The sequence below is a fragment of the Triticum aestivum genome, chromosome 2A (assembly GCF_018294505.1).
Source record: "Triticum aestivum cultivar Chinese Spring chromosome 2A, IWGSC CS RefSeq v2.1, whole genome shotgun sequence".
NCBI classification, from domain to species: domain Eukaryota; kingdom Viridiplantae; phylum Streptophyta; class Magnoliopsida; order Poales; family Poaceae; genus Triticum; species Triticum aestivum.
Window position 1 is genome coordinate 764,845,308 of NC_057797.1, and position 3,509 is coordinate 764,848,816.

Genomic DNA, 3,509 nt, shown 5'->3' on the forward strand with positions numbered 1-3,509 from the left:
GTAGCCCTGCTTTGCATTAAGAAGAGAAATAGAGTCTTACACTGTCCATTACAGCGGTTACGAAAACACACCTGCTGAACCTCACATTACTCTGAACTATTTATCTTACATCCTCATAGCCTGAGTGAACAAACTAACATCAGCTTTGGCCTTTTCTGCAACCGTGCTCGGCGTGGTGCTCATGTTCTCGAAGGTTCTCGCATTTCTTATTGTTGTACTACTGTCCATTTTTGCATCAAAATTCATGCGAGCAATAGTCTTATTTTATTGTTTCTCCCAAATAAAAGAACTTTTGAAGTCGAAACTTGGCAGATTAACATCACAAAAGTGCTACCGCGCGCAAAATAAAATTCATATTTTTTGGCACAATATTTTTTTAAATGATACAACTCATTTGAAATTTAACAAATTTATGTTCCATAAAAATCGGAATAAGATTATAAAAAAGGGTCACTTGGGTATAGTTGACGTAAACTGAATGCTAAATGTTCTTTTGTTTGAAGAAATAAAAAAGAGAAATTTCTATATAAGGATAGCATGAATTTTGACGCAAACTGAAAGATCTAGATTGATGGTAGGCTGGTACTGTAGTATAACCATACCACCATGCATCCTTGTGTCATGTCATCCAGATGGAAATTGCTCTATGTTTTTTATACTGGCCCACTGTTTGAAGTGACTAAATCAGTAGTTCAAGTGAACAACAAACCATATATTCATATCATACAGTGCGAGATGGAAAGATTAGAAAAAGGTGCCAGACATGATGGTCATGAAAGGATTGATTTTGCACTGCGTTTCCTATTTGTCTCTCGATACACACACAGTCGCGCGGTTAATTTTTTTCTCCCTTTGTGTGACGAAAAAATAATATCCTGAAGAGTGAAAAATGATTCACCAAACTCCTTATTTGAAATGCAAAGGCCGCAAATCTCACGTGACATATGTGTTCTGTTGGTTCTAACATGAAGCTAAGAGAATATCTTTCGCTTCCTGCACAGAAACTCTGTTGCTTGCTATTCTAGTACTTCTACAAGTATATGATCTTATCCTGCAAAAAAAAAGCATATGATCTACTTTGCTATGAATTATTTAGCACTGCTCTCAGATTGTCATAAGTAGAAATAATATGGCATAACAACCCGTACTTCTACAAGACTTACTTACACAGGGTCTTTTTGCAACAACACTAACGTAATCCAATATTGGGGAAAGATTTAAAATGCCACGCTTGCATTTTTTGATAAAAAACGCTTTTTATTGACTCATAATGAAGCATCAAGAGGATACTTTGTATACACCGGGTCTCTGCATAGCTAAAATGTATACAACCAAAATCAACGCACGCATAGAACAAACCACGTCTGTAAAAAGCAAAGTCATATAAGATCAACGATGAATATAGCCTACGCACACAAAAAAAACCAACAACTGAAGCCATCAAAACAACGATCGACAAAATGCAGCAACGACCATCGGTTCCTTGCTTCCTTTGAATCGGTTCTTCGGGTTTGCATCATTCGGATCGCCGCGGTTCCTTGCTCCCGTTGCATCGGTTCTTTGCATTTGCATCATTCGGCTATGGTCAAGCATGACCCTGAGTTAACTGGTCAAGTACGATTTCCATTAATTGAAGATTTAATGTGTAGTCATCGAACGTCGCCCCCAATCTATCGGTCGGTTCCATTACCCTATTTGCATGTTCTTCATAAAAGAGTCAGTCAGTTCTGTTGAACATGTGTACATGTACGTAGGTCTGGGTTTTATATGCCGTACTTGTAGTGTCTGTCTTCCTCTGTATGTACGTGTATTTTAGGAGACTTGATACCAGTCGCACCCTATTTACTTCGGGCACCGCCGCCGCGGCCTCCTCGGCCGCCCCCGCCGCTGCGGCCTCTGCCGGCGCCCCCGTCGCTGCGGCCCCCTCCGCCGCCCCCGTTGTCACGGCCTCCTCGGCCGCCCACGCCTCCGCGGCCTCTGCCGGCGCCCCGTCTCCGTGGCCCCCTCGGCCGCCACTGTCGCCGCGGCCCCTTCGGTCGTCCCCGCCGCCGCTGCCTCTAGCACCGCCATGGGTGACCCTTCGGAGCCCCCGGAGACCGGCTCTACCTCCTCCTCGCCGGTCCCCCTCTCGGTTCCGCCGGCTGCGGCCGCACCTCTCACCGGTGTGGTCACCCGGACTCGGACTGGGACATTTCGTCCTAGTACGCATGTGCCGTGTCTACCTCGGCCCGTCCCCGCTCCTCACCTCCGCTCGCGCAGCCCTTCAGGATCTGAACTGGCTAGCTGCGATGCGTGAGGAGTTTGACGCCTTAAAGCGCAACCGTACGTAGCAGCTTGTCCCGCGTCATCAAGGACACCAAGCACTAAATGAGAGAGGGAGAGGCGGAGACGAGGCTGCCTGAGGCGGCCGAACTACCACCTCCGTCTCCTCGATCCTCGCCGGGTGGCTGTGCAGGGGGTCACATCATATCTGTCCGCTCTCCCAGTACCCTCGTGGCGGCGCCGTCCGGGGGAAAGGAGGGGCCGACGGGAACGGGCGGTGACCGTGGCGACCAGCCGCACGGTGAGATCGGACGGGAGGAGATACGATGGGCACAATGGCGGGCGATCTTCTCCGACGGGACGGATCCGGGCATTTGGATCGAAGGACGTCTTCGATTCAATCTGCATTCGCGGTGGCTGGCTCTTCTCGATCTGGAGAACGACGGCCTCGCCGGCGATTATCTCCCGGACGGCGACATGATTGAGGTAGGTTTTCAATTCAAACTTGATGTACATGACGTAGTTGTTGGCGAATGCGTGCAGCTGGATTTACGACCGAAGGCATCGGAGATGATCCATCTGACGGAGCCGATGGTCCATACAGGACCGGGAGGACGTTTTTGGGCGCTTCTGGAGAGCGAGGACGAAGAACAGGTGGAGTGTCATGCCCCCACCGTCACCACGGTCACCTGAATGCCCATGGCCTCGCCGTGTGCCGGTCCGTTGCCGGAGCCCAAGATTACAACCGATCGGCGTCGCTCAAAAACTCAAATTTCCAAGCTGGCCATGAAGCCATGAAGCCGGCCATGAAGGCGTGAGGAGTTTGACGCCTTACAACGCAACCGTACTTAGCAGCTTGTCCCGAGGCTCTGCGACGGCGACGCGGTTCGGCCGGATGACGCGGGCGAGATCGTCATGTTCCACACGCGCACCGCCCGGCGCCTCCGCGTCCCCCTGCCGGTGCTCCGGGGCTACAGGATCGTCGGCTTCAGCGGCGGCCTCCTCGTCCTCCTGCGCAAGCGCAACACCGTCGTCCGTGTGCTCCACCCTTCACCCGCGCCAGCGTCTACTTCCCGTCCCTCGCCACCGTGTACCACCAGGAGATCAAGGACATGGAGTCTCTCCGTGACATGAAGGCCGCAGTGTGCAGCAGCAGGACGAGCGCCATGGCCGTCGTGGTCTGGTTCCCATGCAGAGGTGTGGTTCTCGCCGCCGTGGCCGGCTCGGGCCAATGGGAGGTCCTCCAC